We start from the raw sequence: 20,529 nt of genomic DNA on the forward strand, positions 1-20,529 counted from the left end.
AGCACAACATACTGGAAAACCATTCTATTGTATGGTTATGTACCAAAGATTTCTGTCTGCGACATGGTCCTAAACTGCAGGTGTACAGGGTATTGTATACCCCTATACAACTGGCATGTTACCGTCAAGGCTAGTGCTTGGGGGTAAGTTAACTGGCACAGTACTCCAGTACCGATATGGCTAGCAGGTCTTCGACATATCAGTGACTTGTTGGCTGTCAGCGGGTCGCTGACAGACATCACACCATCCTAGCCAGTATTCAATGTGACTGGGTAGTGGTGAAAAATATACGCATAGTCAGCGGATCTCTGAACCAGAGGCGACTCCTTGGGCTGTCGGCAGACCGCCGATAATCGGCGGGCTGTCTATTGAAGGTATACCAACTCAGCTATTGACTGGGTGGTGACCAAGGGCACACACTGCCGGCTCTTGGCGGCGGAGTCAGATGTGACAGTGAAACAATGACTGCTGTTGTTGATTTCACTACAAGGTGTGGCTTGATTGTGGAGTCTCTGCCCGGTGTTTATCAATCAGGGGTTCGAGTACCGCTCAGGCTCACCAATGCCGTTAGTGTCTGCAACCTCATCTTGAGAGGTAGGGTTGGGGGGGGGGGGGTTTAGACCTTAAAAACCTTTAAAAGGAGCACTAAATCGGCCATTTTAGTAATGAGAACGTGAAAATTTCAGTCCAATTCCCATGGAGTTTTCGCATTTTACTAGTTCGCAATTGAACTGCATTTATGAGATAACTTTCGAAACGAAACCAACCACAGTTCGACAGCTCTAGACTGCCGTCTTGTAGGTTGGGGATTTTGAAAATAATATTGCTGGGGGGGGGGGTGAGCCTGCATATATTATGTCCGTGAAAATACTCATCTTTATAACTGCAGAAGACTGCAATGCATCATCTGGTGTCCCTCCTGTAACGAAGGGAGAACAGAAATGAGTATTCAATTGATTATCGCATCGATAAACAATATGCAAAATCGTCTTTTGACAAAATAGCTTAGGACAGAAAGCTAAAAGAGATAGTGGGAGACACATCCCCTATGAGCCAATGCTGTTACTTCTCCTCAGTCTTAAGATAAGGAAATTCCTCCAACCGGGGAATTCCCTGAAGAAAAGGGGTTTGAACACCTAGGTGTAAGGAAGTGTATATGCACTGTCCCCTTCTATGCTTAACGCTGTGAGGTAAGGAGGATTGGTACACAATCAGAGGATCGAAGGAATGTCATTCTTTCGAAATAGGAGCGGTAACAGCAGAAGCTTGCATCCAAGATATGTTGATTAGAAGTTAAAAGACATATATTTGTGTATCCCAACCCATCTATTTGCTGTAACCTCCTTTACAATATTAAATCAGGAAGTTTCCTGAACAGGGAAACTCAAGGATAAGGGCTCTCCCCTTTAGGGGTTAGAGGCGTCACACCACCGGCCCTTTACGAAATTTAATATTGCAGGGTAAATAGAAATTGATTTCAAATCAGAATATTGATGGAATATTATTCCATCAATATAGAATTGGGTTCAGCAAATATCTAGACAGGGACACCCAATATATTGGAAATAACTACTTGTATAATCTATACGTTAGTTATCCATCTGCTGTATTTACTATATCGCAAATATATTGACTACCTGTATAGACCTATACCGCAGTTCAGCCAACAGAAAATAAAAGACATATACTTATGCATCCCAGCCAATCTATTTGCTGTAACCTCCCTTACAATATTAAATTAGGGAGTTAACTGAACAGGGAAACTCAGGGATAAGGGCTCTCCCTTTTAGGGGTTAGAGGCATTACACCACCGGCCCTTTACGAAATTTAATATTGCATGGTAAATGGAAACTGATTTCAATCAGAATATTGATGAAATATTCTATCAACATAGAATTGGGTTCAGCAAATATCTGGACAGGGATACCCAAGATATATTGGAAATAACTACTAGTATAATATTTACGTTAGTTATCCATCTGCCGTATTTACTATACTGCAAATATACTGACTACCTGTATAGGCCTATACCGTAGTTCAGCCGGCAGAAAAAGACATATACCTATGCATCCCAACCAATCTACTTGCTGTGACCTCCCTTACAATATTAAATCAGGGAAACTCGGGGATAAGGGCTCTCCCCTATAGGGGTTAGAGGTGTCACACCACCAGCCCTTTACGAAATTAAATATTGTAGGGTAAATGGAAACTGATTTCAAATCAGAATATTGATGAAATATTCCATCAATATAGAATTGGGTTCAGCAAATATCTGGGCAGGGATACGCAAGATATAATGGAAATAACTACTAGTATAATATATACGATAGTTATTCATCTGCCGTATATACTATACTGCAATTATACTGATTACCTGTATAGACATATACTGTAGTTCAGCCGGCATATTGCCGGATTAGCTAGCCATTGCCGGAGCATCTAGCAAGCTAGAAAAGAGAGAGAGAGAGAGAGAGAGAGAGAGAGAGAGAGAGAGAGAGAGAGAGAGAGAGAGAGAGAGAGAGAGAGAGAAAGAAAGAAAGCATGGAGTGAAGGCTATCTATTACTGTATATGTATACAGTAATAAAAGATGTAAAAGTCTAATTTTACTGCCTTTCTCCGAAGAGAAGGTTCACTTCCATTTAGCCACAGTGCTGTTGCCAGCTTACTACTGTAGGCCAGCCTCCGGCAGCACGAGTACAGTTGGCATGCTACCTACCGAGTCAGTACCTATCTGTGCCGGTCTACTGCCGGCCAGAACAATATGCCGACAACAGAAACTGTGGCTAGCAGTTCAAGGGAGAACTGGAGAACCTTGGTGACAAAAGGGACCTCCCATCCACAGCCGCCAAAGCCGCTGGAAGCCGGCAGTCGCCGACAGCCGTCATGGCCGCCGGCAGTCGCCGACAGCTGACGGCTGAGGAGGGGGGGGGGGTTGTCTGGGCGGCTCCGGCAACCCACCGGCAATGGTAAGGTTGCAGGACTCCAGCACAGGAAAGACAATGGCTCGGCCATCGTAAAAGAATAGAGAGGGCAGGGGAAAGGGTCCTAGGCTATATGAGGTATAGGAGGGACCGGCAATGTTGCCGGATCTACACACCTTGAAGAAACTCTGTTTCAGTACTGGCACGACCACAAGCGGCAGGAGAATCATTTATTCTCCAGCTTAGGAGGTGCTAATACAGTTAAGGGGACGGCAGCTCATGCCGTTTCTCTCAACAAGGGAGAAACAGAGTTCCAATGCCGGCGCCATCCTAGGCCACAAGAGTATACGACTCTATAGCCTAGGGTCGGTGAGCATAGGACTAGTCTACTAGACCACAGGGAGAAGGTGGCGGCAACATTCGACCACTTCAGGTGTAGTCTAGGGAGGGCTAGCCTCCTATGCCGGCAGTTCCGCCGGCAGGGGAATGCAATCACCCCACCGACTGACTGCCGACAAAGACTAAATACTCTGAGGTTCTGATCGAATCCCAAAACTTGCCGTCGTCCGTTAAGGGATGAGACAGAAAACTCTAGGCTAGTCATGCCTGAATTCGAAATTCAAGGCCGACGCAGAGAGTTGTAGCCTAAGGCTACTCTCAGAGGGAAGAGAGATTACCCATAAATCTCTAGTGAGATTAATAACGGTTAATATAATTCCAGGAGATATCGATCTCCAGGAATGATAACCAATACACAAGGGTAACCGGGGAAATTACGAAAGTATATGTTTTCTAGGTTATGCTAACCAGACAAGACGAGATTTCGGTTACCTAAATCACGAAACTACGAAACTAATAACATACTACAAATAAATATATGTAAATAATTGGCAATTTCCCTTGACATTTAATTCTAATTTCTTTGACTGACTGAATACAAAAAATATACGTAATTCCAATAATATGGGCTTAATAAACACGGCAGAGTGTATTAAAAAATAGGTAATTAACAGGGAAATGTAAATAACATAGGGATAATTAACATGAAGCCATAGGCACTAGGCCTAGGCTAGCCTACCTATTTCAATCACTAATGAAACGTTTCTCTTAGGTTCTTGTATACAGAACAAATTACATTTTCGTGCTCAGGCCATGTCGTCCTGATGGAAGGGTTCTTTTAGGTAACCTTCTAAGGGATATTTGCTACAGTGATACTCCCAGAGAATTAAATCGAAGGTCTCCAGGATTCTAACTCCTGGCGCGAGTATCCAATAAATGATATCGCATAATATCAGGGGATGTATTCTAGATACGACACATAGTAATCTTCATCCCAAATAGATTTAACTCTTTGATGTAAGGGGGAAAAGTGGCAAAAGAAGGGGGTGCCGCTCTAGGTACCCAGTTGACCTCCTTCCGTAATACTACCGCGACGCCATTCCTTATCTTGTAGCCCTCTAAGCGTGTTGTGCTCCCTGTTAACCCATTCTTTTGTTACAAGTTTTGGAATTTTCATCATGCAATCTCCAGCTTCTTCATCTTCTGGAAAGTCGATTATTAATTCTTTCCTGTGTAAAATTTTAGTCTCCCTTTTCACAGTTAAATTTCAATAATTTAAATGTGTTTGGTTGAGCGTTGCCGAGACCGGAGGCAGTCATTTTACGACTGTAGTCGCCCATTACAATTGCATTTTATTTAGTCAGTAGAACGACATTTCCCGGTATTAAGCTATAATGTTAGCTAGTTAGGCAAATTATACAAATTGTGATTTTGCATACATGAATATTATTCCTCTTCCTATTATGTGGCTTTACTTATCGTATGAGGCGGGAACCCAGGTGGTACCAACTACTTTGGCTGGGGTTCCTACCAGAGGTAAGCTACTCTCGTTCATATATACATTAGTAAAGTAATTCCCCATGTTTAGCCTCACCCTATTGTTCCTTCTCGATTCGTATGAGAGTTTACATTCTCTTGAATCTATAGATAAGTTATGATATTCATTCTCTCTCAGAGAGAAGAGGCTAAACCCTTCCTCCCTCCCTGAGTGTCGCTGCTGTTATAAGCGGCAACCACTGTCTCTCTTCATCGCCGTCGAGTAGAACAAAGTTCTTGCTGCCTCCGGATTTGATTTAGATAGTGACTAACTCAGGGTGCCCTTGTTTTGCCGCCGACGATGTTGTCAGCACAGGAAGCCATGGTTCCTCAGTTCATTGTTTTAGGAAGGCGGCATACCTGGCGCCACCTCTGATATTAATGAACTATAAGACTCTCTACTCTTCCCCTTCTGTCCTTTAGTGATGTCATAGCCATCACAAAATTCTTTCACCGGTATTCTGACAGTCATCCCGGCTTGCTAGGGTGACTGCGTTACCAGCTGGTACCCTGCCGGTAGCAGTAATTTCAGCCATCTCTGCCACCTTCCCCCTTACTCCCTTCCTTCACATGAAGTGAATAATATTGGGGGAACGATTGAGACGGCTCCTGACGGCTGCCGGTGGGAAACCTAACATACTTTGGGATGTCCTCAGCTCTCCCTTGAGCTGCCATCCACATTCGTTGCCGCCGACATCATAACCGTCGACAGGCCTTTTGTGGATGGGTGGAAGCCAGAATCTGACAGATTCTTTCCCTTTCTATTGGAACTTTCATTCTGGCAAGGAGACAGTAGCCAGTCTGATAGGCCTTCTACACTTCCAACTGTTATGTTTTCTAACATACTCTGTGTTTCCTATCGCAGACAATTGTCGGGACCATGATATAATGCTGAGGTTGAATACTCCCTCAACACCCAGATGGTTTTCCTTGATCATCAGGGACCTAAAATACCCGATCGGTATTAATACATACTACAGGTGGATAATGTTAGTATAAGCCATTTACTAACTCTAATTCTAGTTCCTAGAGTTTTTCTACCTTGTATTCTCCCTATCAGGGAAACTGAATATTAATACTGACGGAGGTCTCACCAATGGCCTGGGAGATTAAACACAGATATGTGTCTTTTCTACTTCCTTTCAAGCTTACTATCCTAAGCTATCATAAACAATAGTGATTACTATTGTTAATAAAAATTGTATGCTTTTATATCACTGATATAAAAAATATCAATACTCATTTGGCCCTTTTCCTTTACAGATGGAGCCGATGGAGAAGTGCGCAGCGTTGTTCTGCAACCACAAAGGGAAGGACTTTTGTGGTCATACGAAGGGCAAGACTCATGCCCCCTGCTGCATTGTGTCAGGAGTCTTGAGGTATTGGGACCCAAAGGGTTGCCCCACCTGCTCAACTCTGCTGGCCAACGGCTTCAGAGAAGCCCCCTAGTCACCATAGAGACTACGAGATACAGCGAAGGAGACCATTTGCAAATGGGTAAGAGGGTTCCAGAAGATCTCTCCAGGACCATATTTACCCAATGACTCCTTAAGGTGCCTATTGTTCCCCAAGGCTCTGCCGAGTGCAGTGGTGCCCCAGGAACAGGTTGGGCCCCCTTCATACAACTTAAGCTCGACTCGGACATAAATAAGGCACTGGATGGCATGGACATCCACCAAGAGAGGATGTCAGAAGTGTCCACAGATACTGAACAGGACCTACTGCAAGGTGACCCTGAAGAAAACGTGGAACCTCCACAAGTGGAGGAAGAAGCATCCATATCAACAGCAACAGAAGACCCTTAGTTTGCAATGACGGCATACCAACCTATGGCGTCAAGATCCTCGGCCCCAACTCCACAACCAGTTGCACAGGTCAACAAAAGTGAAGAGATCCTAACATCGATTCAACGGATGATGGAATTGTTCCAAAGGGAACAAGAGACGATGCTCAAGCAGCAGCAGATACTGTTGCAAGAGAGGATGGACTGCCACGGATCCACCAAAGGCGCCACTAAGAAGCCCCTTAGAATGTCGGATCTCCCTCACTGCTCCGAAACTAATCCCTGGAGGTACGCGGAACATGTCCCCATGATGAATGGGAAACTGTTCGTCTCTGAGAAGTTGGGGTCCAGGCTGATTGAAGACCTTGAGTTCTGGCCCGACTTTTCGCCCTACCAAGAGTGCTACGTGAGACTGCGGGAGGAAAATGCAGCCCGATAGGAACCGGTACCCAAAGAGGTCATTGTTTTCGAACATGACAAGGCGCAAGCCATCCTCCTGAAACCCTTTAAGGGAGCCGGGTACACCAACTCCTAAGTTTCAGCACTGAGCAAGAAACATCCCACCTTTCTTGCCCCCTCCTCCATCTCTTTCCCCTTTTCGGAGAAATCACTAGACTTTGTCATCAAGGCAGTCGACTAGGGCAAACCCTGCCCTTCCCTAGAGGAATCCAAACCATTCTCTCTATCACTGCCTACCTGCGAGGAGAAGTGGAAGGATGTCCACCTAACCTTCTCCGTCTCTAAGTTGGGTCCAGAGATAGCAGGCCAACAGTTCAATGAGAACCTTCCGAAGTTGCCAGACCATCTTCTGAGGAAGGAACAGGAGTCGTAGGAGAGAACTTGCGGCCTCCCTTTCTCATCAGAACTGTCTGGAAATGCTTGCAGGTCAACATAACGCCCAAGAAATGTTCATCTTCCTGGCTAAGTTTCACATGGGTACCCTTGTGAAAGACTTGTATGCTTTCCTCAGAGCGAAGAGAGCCTGTAAAGAGTTCGTTTCGGCCTCAGCAACCATCAGACACGAACCAAGGACGCTGATTACCTCGAGTATCTGGGGTAAAGACCTTTTCCCACAGGAACTGGTCCAAGAAATCATTGCCAGAGCAGCCACAGAGAACAGGAACCTTCTCCAAAAGTGGGGCATGAACTCGAAGAGGAAATCTTCCTCGGACGGAGGTCCCCAGCCCAAGAATAAAAAGGCAAGGAGACCACGCAGACCTGCACAACTTCCTGCCGTGACTATGACCACAATGCCTCAGACCACCTTCCAGATGGTCCCTTAACAACTGGTAGCCCAGTTGCCAGTTTTCAACCTTAACTTTGAGAGGCAGTCAACTTCCTTTCGCCCCAGTCAGAAAGGAAAAGGCCTTAAGAGAAGTTCTCCCTGAGGTAACTTCTCTCGGGGCCGAGGAGGACTTGGTTGTGGAAACAAATCCGCAGGACCCCCCAAGCAATGAAGGGTTCCAGGTAGGGGGCAGACTGCATCACTTTAGGGATCGCTGGATCTTCGATCCTGGGGCTCACAGCCTAATCATGAATGGCCTCGGGTGGAAATGGAGCAGAACTACACCCCGTTTTCCAGAATTCTTCCAACACTCCCCCCCCTTGTTGGAAGAATATACCTCAGAACAAGAAGGTAATAAGGAAAGCAAAGTCCATCAAATTCCAGGGAAGGCTGTTTTGTGTTCCCAAGAAAGACTCAGACAAACTCAGAGTTATTTTAGACTTTTCTCCACTCAACAAGTTCATCGAGAGCAACAAGTTCCAGATGCTTACTTTGCAACACATAAGGACCCTTCTGCCAAATGGGGCGTACACGGGCTCAATAGACCTAGTAGATGCTTACTGGCTTCTTCCAATGAGTCTCCCTTTCTCTTCTTACCTAGGATTCAAACTACAGAAGTAGTAGTTTGTTTTCAGAGCATTGCCCTCCGGACTGAACACAGCCCCAAGGATATTCACAAAGCTAGCAGACACAATCGTCCAACAGCTACGCTCCGAAGGAGTTCTAGTGGTAGCATATCAAGACGATTGGCTGGTATAGGCAGCATCCAAGACTACTGGTCAGCAAGCAGCCAACAAGGTGATCCAGTTCCTGGAACACCTGGGCTTCGAGATCAATCCCAAGAAGTCTCGTCTCTCTCCAGCTCAACAGTTCCAGTGGCTGGGAATCCAATGGGACTTAAAATCACTCCACCTCTCCATTCCATCCAGGAAGAGGAGATAAATAGTGGGATCTGTTAGGAGACTTAATCCGTCACAAGAGAATTTCAAGACGCCAACAGGAAAGAGTATTGGGCTCTCTCCAGTTTGCAGCAGTGACAGACCCGGTGCTAAAAGCGCGTTTGAAAGATGCGTCAGGTGTCTGTAGGAAATTCAGACGCTTGAAGAGATCACCAAAGGTTGATCCCGACCTTGGTGCGCACACAGTTAAGGCCAGCTTCAACAGCCAAGAGCCTAGCATGGACAATTCCCCTGCAACCACCACAACCATCAGTGGTGATACACACGAATGCCTTCTTGGAAGGATGGGGAGGCCATTTTCACGACAAAAAAGTGCGAGGGAATTGGTTGCACCAGTTCAAAACCTTTCATATCAACATTTTGGAAGCTATGGCAGTTTCCTGACGTTGAAAAAACTATCTCCTCGCAGATCAATCCACATCAGATTGGACCTGGACAATGAGGTGATAGTAAAGTGTCTAAATCGACAAGGCTCGAGATCACCCCACATCAATCATGGGATGTTAGCCATCTTCTACTGGAAAGGAGGAAGGGATGGCACCTATCAGCCGTTCACCAACAAGGGTTCCATAATGTGATGGCGGACGCTCTATCCAGGCAAAAGCCCATAGAGACAGAATGGTCCCTAGACGCAGACTCATTCTCCTTCATCTCGGAACTGCAGAGCGACCTCTTCGCAACGAGCGACAACAAGAAACTACCTCGTTTACGTAGCCTCTTATATGGACCCTCAAGCAGAGTCGATGGACGCCATGTCCTTCAACTGGAACAGGTGGAATCACATTTACCTGTTTCCACCAACCAATCTCCTGCTAAAAGTCCTCGACAAGGTAAGTTCCTTCAGAGGGACCGCATCAGTAGTGGCCCAAAAGCAATTGGTTCCCTCTAGTCCTAGAGCTGAAACTGAAGCTGTTTCCTCTGCCGGATCCAATACTGTCTCAACTGGTCGAGAAGTCGACTGTATACTCTTCATCCTTGAGAACCAACAACCTACATCTCATGATTTTCTTGCCCTAGCTGCGAACAAAAAGTTTGGAATCTCGAAGGATAAAGTTGACTTCATCGAGGAGTCCAAGTCAAGTTCGACTAGGAGACAATATGAATCGTCATGGAAGAAATGGGTTTCCTTTGTGAAAACTAGGAAAACGACAGAGATATCCATAGATTTCTGTCTTGCATTCTTCATACACCTACACAAACAGGGCCTGGCCTCTACTACAACTACCTTGTGTAAATCGGCCCTGGCTAGACCACTTCTGTACGATTTTGATGTGGACCTCTCTAGTGAAATCTTTAATAAGATACCAAAAGCATGCACTAGACTCAAGCCAGCCACCCCACCAAAGCCCATCATGTGGTCCTTGGACAAAGTCTTGCACTATGCTTCGAACCTAAACAATGAGGATTGTACTCAAAAGGATTTAACACAGTAAGTCATTTTTCTGTTTGCAATAGCCTCAGGGGCTAGAGTTAGTGATATAGTGGCCTTATCCAAAAACGAAGGCCGAATTCAGTTCCTAGACTCAGGAGAACTGAACCTTTTTCCTGATCCTGCCTTTCTTGCCAAGAACGAGCTACCCACTAAGAGGTGGGGTCCTTGGAGAATCTTCCCACTGAAGGAAGATGCCTCTCTGTGCCCAGTAGAGTGTCTTAAGGTCTATCTTCAAAGAACTTTAAACTTCTAGGGAGGACAGCTCTTCAGAGGCAAAACCTCAGGATCAAACCTATCTTTAAGAGAACTGAGAGCGAAGCTCACTTACTTTATTCGCAGAGCGGATCCTGACAGCACACTCGCGGGTCACGATCCGAGGGAAATTGCTTCTTCGTTGAACTTCTTTCAACTTATGGACTTTGAAAGACTTTGCTCATACACTGGGTGGAGATCATCCTGGGTCTTCTACAAACTTTATGCAAAGCAAGTACATGAAATAAAACACTTTGTGGTGGCGGTGGGTAGTGTCATTAAACCCTTCTAGTGCTGCGATGAACAGTGGACTGTTTTGGGACTTTACAGTGCATCGGGTGCATGGGTATACCTACCCTCTAGTGCAGATCACAGCGATGATCAATATACTGTTCTATATAGGTGCATATCTGACCAATAACACCAGTGCCGAGTGAACATTTGCGTCACAGTGTTTATGCATTTCCGAACATCTGAACAAGTCAGATAGATTTGGTTTCACATCTCCATTGAGGGGCGTTATTCCAATAATATATTTATATATTTTTTCTACACGAGAAAATATGGACTTTGATGTGTTGTAATGTCGGATCAGATTCATACTTTGTTGTAACTACATTTGATAAATTAGTTGCAAAATAAGATGCATAAAACGTATTTGCGTCTTATTACTGCTGTCTCAGTTATAGACTAATAAAATATACTAGAGTTTTATATAATCTCTGTATAGGGCTTATAACTTGAAATCACAATAACGATTTCTGAAAGAACGAATCTTACATTCTCTTGGTAAGTTAAAAAAAGGTAAGCTCCAAAGTTTTCCATTTTTGTTCCTACGGAAATACAAACCTTGAATCCTTATTGTCGATATCTACATTTTCCCTGCTGGGGGCAGGAAGCACTAAACCAGCTCCAGGCTTAGTGGAAATGACAGATCTCTGGAATTTCACATACAAGTCTAGTAGACCAGATAAGGAAATCTATTCAAGGTGGTAGGCACATACACAAACCCACAGCTAATAGTAATTCCAAGACAATTCTCTAGTATGCTTCCATCAGGACAAAATGGCCTGAGCCCAAAAAAATGGATTTTGAGCAAAATGAAAAATCTATTTTTGGGTGAGAGTGCCATGTCGTCCTGATGGACCCACCCTTTTGCTGACCCCTCCCAAAATTACTTTATCTGCGGTCATTTCTGCTTAACGACAAGAATGGCGTCGTGGTAGTAGTAGGGAAGGAGGTCCACCGGGTACCTAGAACGGCACCCCCTTCTTTTCAACTCTTCCCCCTTACATCAAAGAGTGAAATCTATTCAGGGTGAAAATTGCTATGTGTCGTATCTAGAATACGTCCCCTGATATTATGGGATATACTTTGTTGGATACTTGCGCCAGGAGTTAGAAGCCTGGAGACCTTCGGTTTAATTCTCCGGGAGTATCACTGTAGGAAATATCCCTTAGAAGGTTACCTAAAGGAACCCTTCCATCAGGACGACATGACATTCTCACCCAAAAATAGATTTTTCACTTTGCTCAAAATCCATTCAGTAGCTACAGACATGAAAGAAAAATAATATTTAGCTGGTTTTAGGATAATTGTTTCGAACATAGGCCTAAGCCTAGGCTAGGTTATGTACAAAGAAATACTGAAAAATATTGTTTTCCTATAACATTTCTTCCTCAGTTTCATCAGCATTAACAGTTTCATTCTTATAAATATCACTGTTCTCATCATATAAACCATTTCAGATGGTACAGGGAAACTGAAACGGGTATTCTTTTCTACCAATCTTTTGCTATGCAACAACCCAGTCAATGTGTTGGTTGACAGTCTATTTCTAATTCTTGTTTTCATTGTATTCACTGCTGAAAACACACTTTCCACCGTAGCACTAGAATGAGGAAGACAACAAATTCAACAAGACAGAAGATAGGTTAGGAAACATGAGTTACCATCACCAGATTTCTTTTTTTTGACAGCTTGGGGTTTCAAGTTCTTCTGAAAGAAGCTCACAATTTCTTAAAAGCCACCATTCTGTGTCTATGTTCTTAACATTGGTCTCATTGACTGATTTGGAAATGATGCCATAAGGGGAGCAAGGGAGGGCACTGATTTGGCTTTTGACAACTATCGGGTTTAATTTTTCTAATTGTTCAAAAATTATATCATTGAAGGGAAATCCTTTTCTTATTTGTATTGCACCTTCAATATAAAATTTCTGACAGCTCTGTCAGAACTCTTGAAGTGGTTGATTTGGAATGTCATGCTCTCCAGAGAGGAGCATTCAAACTTTGGCACCTGAATACATAGATGAATGGGGTTTAAATTTATGGGAGTCAGTCAATGCAACCTTGCTCAGTGGTGTCTTTTCTAAATAATTGTCATCTAGATAGCATTCAAGCAAAGTCTTGAACGATGCAGAAACTGACTTCCGCATTACATGAATCTGTGTACTCTCTGCTTGCATCAATCTATTTAAAGAATTGAATATAGGTAAAACAAAGTACATAAACATTAGATATAGTTTTGACAATGAATTCTTTAGTATTTGTAGTGCGTTATCCCAAGCATGCAATCGTTTTGAGAATGCAGCTTCAGTAAAGTGTAAAGTCAATTCATCATATTTTTCTAAAAGCCAAGATACATCCATATGTAATGGTAGCCAACCGTTTTGGCTTGGATGTAAAAGCTTGTGGCGTTTCACATCAACAACAAACTGAAACTCTTGTAAAGACCCTATTAGCTTGGGGCTGCACTGAAATTAGCTGAACACATGACGTGCTTAGCACATAAGAGGCACATAATGCAAATGTGTGGCGGATGCATTTTATGATAAATAGACCCTTAATGTCATTCTTCAAATGTGAAGACAGAGGATTATGTGCCTTTAACATTGCATTTGTGCCCTCCGAACCAAAGTCTATCATATTCTGCTTGTTGTCAATGTGGTTGTATCTAAAAAAAAACCACCTACATTGTTATATAATGCAATTCAGTCGCTTCCTGTATGTATCAATGTACGTGGTACAATACTTAAATGCTTTGTGCATGCCTTATCAGTGCTTTCATCTACTATTAGCGAAAACTTTGATTTCTGTAGATGGGCTAATAATTGGTTACAACTATCTTTCCCTGTTACATTGTTGGTAAGTTATGTTACCTTTGTTCTACTACATTTAATCTGCTTAGCTATTTTGGAATCCTTACAAATTCCTTGTATCAGCTGAGGCATGTGCTCTGATAATCTGATGGGAAGATCAATTTCGTACAGTGAACACTCGTTTATCGCGGTAGATAGGTTCCAGACCCGACCGCGATAGGTGAAAATCCGCGAAGTAGTGACACTATATTTACCTATTTATTTAACATGTATATTCAGACTTTTGAAAGCTTCCCTTGTACGTAGTACTGTTAACAAACTATCCTTTAATGTACAGAACACTTAATGTATGTACTACAGTACCCTAAACTAAAACAGGCACAAATATTAAAGGCGATTTTATATCATTCGTTTCCTAAACACGCCAAAAAGCACGATAAAAATGGCAACCAATGTTTTGTTTACGTTTCTCTGATCATAATGAAGAAAGAAACGCATTTAGTGTACACATCTGTGTATAGGTTAGTTTTTGCATCGATTATATTGATTATACAGTATGTTAATTTTGTTATTACCAATGTTTTACTTGATTTTTCTTAGGACTTCCAAATGAAATGTTTTTCTTTATGATGCCGCCTGAAACGACGGCGTCATAAAGTACGCTCAGTAAACAACCACGCTCAGTAAACAAAGAAGGCATTTAACGCGCATGATGAAAGTGATAAATAATGATAATACAGTAAAAGCTTTTAGAAAATATGTTATTACAAATATTATTTACCGTATCTATATAAAATCATACAGTACATACTGTACGTAGCAAAGCAGGAAAACAATTTACGAGACAGAGAGAGAGAGAGAGAGAGAGAGAGAGAGAGAGAGAGAGAGAGAGAGAGAGAGAGAGAGAGAGAGAGAGAGAGAGAGAGCCTTACCTTATTGCCTTATTTTTTGTTTGGGTTCCCCCAGGTCCCTCAGTGTGAGGCACCTCGTATATCCACCAGAGAGTAGCTAATGCATCTTCCGGTGTATTTTACATCTTCCAGTCTTGGATGGTCTGTGATGCATCTTAGGTATTTATCGAGCTTATTCTTAAACACATCTACGCTCACTCCTGATATGTTTCTTAGATGAGCTGGCAGCACATTAAATAGTCGCTGCATTATCGATGCTGGTGCGTAGTGGATTAATGTCCTGTGCGCCTTTCTTAGTTTACCTGGTATATTTTTTGGCACTATTAATCTACCTCGGCTTGCCCTTTCTGATATTTTTAGCTCCATGATGTTTTCAGTAATTCCTTCTATTTGCTTCCATGCTTGTATTATCATGTAGCGTTCTCTTCTCCTTTCTAGACTGTATAGTTTTAAAAATTTCAGTCTTTCCCAGTAGTCAAGGTCCTTAACTTCTTCTATTCTAGCAGTATAGGACCTTTGTACACTCTCTATTTGCGCAATATCCTTTTGGTAGTGTGGGTACCATATCACATTGCAGTACTCGAGTGTACTACGTACATAAGTTTTGTAAAGCATAATCATGTGTTCAGCTTTCCTTGTTTTAAAGTGTTTGAATAACATTCCCATTTTTGCTTTACATTTAGCCAACAGTGTTGCTATTTGGTCGTTGCATAACATATTTCTATTTAACATTACACCAAGGTCTTTAATTGCTTCCTTGTTTGTGATTGTCTCATTATTAGGTCCCTTGTATGCATATACCATTCCTTCTCTGTTTCCATAATTTATTGATTCGAATTTATCGGAGTTAAATACCATCCTATTTACCTCCGCCCATTCATATATTTTGTTTAGATCTCTCTGTAGTGAGTTCCTATCTTCATCACAAGTAATTTCTCTACTTATTCTTGTGTCATCGGCGAAACTTCTCACTACGGAGTTTTCAACATCACAGTCTATGTCTGAGATCATAATAAGAAACAGCAGTGCAGCTAATACCGTACCTTGTGGCACACCAGATATTACCTGGGCTTCATCTGATTTCTCGTCATTTGCAACCACTATCTGTTTTCTCTTTTGCAGGAATTCTTTTACCCATTTTCCTATCTTTCCCACAATATTATGCTTTCTCATTTTTTTTCTCCAATATGTTATGGTCTATCTTGTCAAAGGCTTTTGCAAAATCTAGATAGATCACATCTGTGTCTTTTTCATTTATCATATTTTTGTATATGTTTTCATAGTGTGCTATCAGTTGGGTCTGTGTACTTTTTCCAGGCATGAAACCGTGTTGACCCATATTAAACAAATTATTTTTAACCAAATGGTTCATTATTTTCTTTTTTATTACCCTCTCATACACTTTCATAATATGTGATGTTAGACTAACAGGTGTATAATTGCTTGCCTCTAGTCTTGATCCACTTTTGAAGATAGCGGTTATATAAGCTAATTTATGTTTAACATATATCTTGCTCATATCTACACTTTGTCTTAACAGTATTGCAAGCGGCTTCGCGATAGTGTTTGCAGTTTTTTTTAACAAAATCGCTGGAACTCCATCTGGTCCGGCTGCTGATCCATTTTTAATTTCGCTTATAGCCGTGGCAATATCTGCTTCATTAATATCTATATCCGTTAGATATTCAACATTTTCTTCTCTCATTTCTGTTTCATTATTCTCATTCGCAATTCTTGGTGTGAACTCACTCTTATATTTTTCTGCTAATATGTTGCATATTTCCTTTCTCAATTCTTAGAGGGCCTATTTCTAATCTCCCTTTATTCATCTTTTTTGCATAGGAGTAAAGTACTTTGGGGTTTCTTTTTATATTTTGAAGTGTTCTTTCTTCTAAGTCCCTTTTTTCATTTTCTTTCGACTGTATAATCTTTTGTTCTGCATTTTCTATCTTACATTTTATTTCCCTCATTTTCCACACATTATTTTCTTTTGCAAGATTTTTCTTCCACTTTCTAATTTTCTGAAATAAGATCCTTCTGTCTCTTGGTATGCACGTCTTTTGTTTATTGTTTTTTTTTTCGGTACATATTTTTCAACAATTTTCTCCAGTACTTTGTACAGAGAGAGAGAGAGATTGTTTTACGTAAGTAAATGTAAATTTTAAACAAAAAAAAATATGATAGGTTACAACATGTATACTCTTCAGACTTTTAAAACCTTCCCTTTAACTTAATGCATACAGTACTAAACTGAAACAGGCACAAATATTAAAATGTTAGAATATTAAAGTAAAAAATAAAGATTGTTACTGTACTCACCACGAAAGAAGTTGAAGAAAAACTTGAATGATGATGGCGATGAATTTGCTGCACAGTAGAAATGATGATGATGAAGCTGATGATGTCTTCTACTGTGCAGCCAATGATAGTATTTTACGTCTCTTCAGACGGAGGTGTCTTTTTCTGGGACACCTCTTCAACTTCTTCCTGGGAAACTTCTTCAATTTCTTCCGAAGGCATACTAGTAGGAGGAAGTGGCTCTTTTTTGCGAGGCTGGAAGAACATTGTGATCGGAAGTTGCTGCCGCTGCTTCTTTTTTCGCTCTAAGAGCATCCTGTAGGGAGTCATGTCTTCATCGATCTTGTTGCAGAATTGCATAGACCGAACCATATCCTCGTCCCACTCTTGCAACATTTCCTTCACCTCCTTTATATGGTTGCAGACCTTGGCAAGCCGTTCTAATGTTAAGCCCGTTTCTTCGACATTTTCTTGGGTCTCTTCCTGTGTTTCGCTCTCTTCTTCACTGGCCGATTTCGTCAGGTCTTCTAGGTCTGCGTCAGTTAGCGGCTGGGAATGGCAGTCCAACAACTCGTCGACGTCTTCAGTCGTCATATCGCCAAACCCGTCACCTCCAATTATCGCAGCCAACTGCACAGATTCGCGTATTGCAGAGTGTTGGATTTCAGACGGAGTAAATCCCTCGTCGTCGTAAACAATCTGGGGCCACAACTTCTTCCAGCTCGCATTCACGGTTGCAGGTTTCATTTCTTGCAGTGCCTTCTGAATGTTCTGCAGGCACGTGGCTATGGTGTACTGCCGCCAGTACGCCTTCAAATTAAAATCTTCATCTTCGTCTTCTTGGGCAGCATCCACACACGCAACAAGGTCCGCCAAGATATTCTTCGTGTAGAGGGCCTTGAACGCCCTGATAACCCCCTGGTCCATCGGTTGAATTAATGACGTGGTGTTGGGTGGCAGGAACTCAACCTGAACGCCCTCACGCGACAGGTCAGTTGCGTGTCCACCAGCGTTATCCATAAGGAGAAGGATCTTGAATGGCAAGCCCTTCTCTAAGAGACATTGACTGACTTGCGGGATGAAACACTGGTGGAACCAGTTGGAGGTCAGCATCTTCGTAATCCATGCTTTTGGATTATGCATTCAGTACACGGGAAGGAGATTCTTATTCTTATTTTTCAAAGCCCGAGGATTTTTTTACTTTTAAATAAGCCCCGGCTTTAGCAAAAATCCAGCAGCATTGCCACACATCACGAGGGTAACGCGATCATTGAATGCTTTAAAGCCAGAGGCTTTGGCTTCTTCTTTGAACAGGAAAGTTCGCGACGGCATTCTCTTCCAAAACAAGCCGGTCTCATCCATATTAAACACTTGTTCCGGCTTGTATCCACCTTCGGCGATAATATTCTTGAACGTCTGGTTCACGTAAGTTTCAGCAGCGGCAGTGTCAGCGGAAGCAGCCTCGCCATGCAGGGAAACGCTTTTCAGGGCGAAGCGTTTCTGAAACTTCGCGAACCATCCTTTGCTGGCGGAAAAACGTTGTTTCTGACGCTGGGAATCAGTGGATGTCCCTGGTTGAGGTTCATCTACATCATCATCTTCTTCAGCATGGTCGCCATCGTCGTCTTGAGGTTCCTTTGCCGCAAAATTCTCATACAAGCTCAAAGCCTTGGTTCGGATGGTGTTCGTATCCAAGGCTATGTTCTTCTTCCGGCAGTCGGCAATCCACACTGCTAAAGCACCTTCCATGCGTACGATCATTTTATTACGCGTTGTAACGACTCGCTTCGCTGACCTGCTAAAGGTGATGGTAGCCGTCTTTCTAATGTTCGCCTCGTCCTTCTTGATATAGCGAAAGGTGGATTCGTTGACTCCAAAATGGCGGGCTGCGGCCGCGTAACTTCTACCGTCTTTTAACATATCGAGAAGCGTCACCTTCTCAGCAATCGTCATCATCTTTCGGTGGCGTTTAGGCTCACTACCAGCCTTAGTAGAAGCAGAACGCTTGGGAGGCATTGTACAGTAGGGTTTAACAGAAAGTTCAACAAAAATTTCAACTTAAAACAGTCACGCACAGCACAGATTAAAGTTCACAATAACTTAACAACATCTACACAGCGATACAGCGGGAGACAAAGTGACCGCGATTACGTAGATGCTGCGGGTTGGAGATTCGGGCAAAACACCAATCACAGGCTAGATAACAAAACTTGGGTTCTGATTCGTCATCTATCAGCGCTTGAACCAATCACAACCCGTCTTATATGCTACGTAGGTTACCAATTCAAAGTACAAGGTATCCTACGTATACAGTAATAATAATAATAATAATAATAATAATAATAATAATAATAATAATAAATAATGATAATAATGATAATAATGATAATAATAATAATAATAATAATAATAATAATAATAACAATAATAATTTTAATAACAACAACAACAATAATAATAATAATAATAATAATACAGCTTTACGTACGCTATTTTATGCTTGTTTTGTTGTAGGATATGTCTCTCTCTCTCTCTCTCTCTCTCTCTCTCTCTCTCTCTCTCTCTCGTACGCTTATTCGAGATATGATTTTTGCAACAAAGAATATTATTGGATGCAGTACTACGTACGTATACATACAAAAGATTCATGGAAAAGATGCACATCCATTACATTTGTAGTACAGTAGTAGCCATCAGCAGCCTTACACCATTCTAATATGGTATGACTGCATCTGATTTGCATTTCATGTTCGATTTAATTTTACTACGTACTGTATACATTACTGAATTATCGTATAATCACATTCTCTTTTCGTGTTTTATTTCTTTCTGTGCTGAATTATATGTCATATGTAATGCAATGAACAATCAGTAAGAGCAGATATTACTAATTACAGTATTAATGGAATTACAGGTAACGAAATATCGTATTTGGGGTCTTCAGATATCGCGGTATTTTTGAAATTTCCGGAAAATCCGCGATATGTATATATATATGGGTTATGAAAAAAACCCGCGAAGTGGTGAATCCGCGATGGTCGAACCGCGAAGTAGCGAGGGCTCACTGTATATGAATGATGCCAGTTTAATTTCACCTTCCTTTACATCATTTGAAATACTCCTTTTGCTACTAACAGATGGCATATCAAGAACAGAAATTTGCTTTGTGATCGCTGAAAAACTCTGAATATGTTTCTTGCCCATTGCATGCTTTCTTATATCTAATTTACCTGCATTTAAAGAAAGATGAACATTACAAGCAGAACAAAATTAGGTAAATTTTTAGTTTCAGCCAAATTTGGAAAAATGCAATAAAAATATATTTGTTGCATCAGAAATAGTGTGGTTTCAATGAATTTAACGTTTATTTTGACTGCAAACCAACTGATTTAGAGATTTACTATGTATACCCTAGTTCATCCCACCAATTATGGGGGACACCCTTTGGGAACCGGGGTTTTGGGTGGGGGAAGAGGGGGGAGGGTGTTGGGGCATTGAATGATATTTGCAATAAATGAATAATTAATGTTCCAGCACCCCTCCCCCATACCCCTAACTAGGCCCCCCAGCGACCCCCCCTTAAAGCCACAGTAATTTTCAGGGCACCACAGAACCTAACAAACCCACCTAACCTAACCTAGGGGCCCTGTACCCCTACCGGGGGGGGGGGCTTCGCCCCCCCTGCGACCCCCCCTTAAGGCCACAGTAATTT

This window comes from Palaemon carinicauda, chromosome 20 (genome assembly GCF_036898095.1).
Source record: "Palaemon carinicauda isolate YSFRI2023 chromosome 20, ASM3689809v2, whole genome shotgun sequence".
Taxonomy (NCBI): domain Eukaryota; kingdom Metazoa; phylum Arthropoda; class Malacostraca; order Decapoda; family Palaemonidae; genus Palaemon; species Palaemon carinicauda.